The sequence below is a fragment of the Arachis duranensis genome, chromosome 4 (genome assembly GCF_000817695.3).
Source record: "Arachis duranensis cultivar V14167 chromosome 4, aradu.V14167.gnm2.J7QH, whole genome shotgun sequence".
Lineage (NCBI taxonomy): Eukaryota > Viridiplantae > Streptophyta > Magnoliopsida > Fabales > Fabaceae > Arachis > Arachis duranensis.
In genome coordinates, this window is record NC_029775.3 from 83,294,979 (window position 1) to 83,295,500 (window position 522).

Genomic DNA, 522 nt, shown 5'->3' on the forward strand with positions numbered 1-522 from the left:
TGGCATGACAAGAAGTTGTCAACCAGAGTCTTTGAGCCAGGACAAAAAGTTCTGCTCTTCAACTCTAGGCTCAGACTGTTTCCAGGAAAACTCAAATCCCGTTGGAGGGGTTCGTATGTGATTACAGGAGTGTCACCATATGGATATGTTGAGCTTCAGGATATTGATTCTGACAAAAAGTTCATTGTTAATGGACAGAGGATCAAGCATTATCTTGAAGGCAACTTTGAGCAGGGATGCTCTAAACTGAGACTTGAGTGATTCTCAGTAAAAGTCCAGCTAAAGACAGTAAAGAAGCGCTTGCTGGGAGGCAACCCAGTCATTAGCAGGTTATATGTTTTGTTTTTACAAAGGCAATTATCAAAAATGAAGGAATTCACAGAGTTACAGAAGGATTCAGCTCAAAAAGCAGAGAAAATGAGCTTACTGGCGAAAAAAACACCAGTAAGGTGCATTTTGGGCGTTAAACGCCAGAATGGGTACCATTCTGGGCGTTTAACGCCAGGAATGGTGCCATTTTGG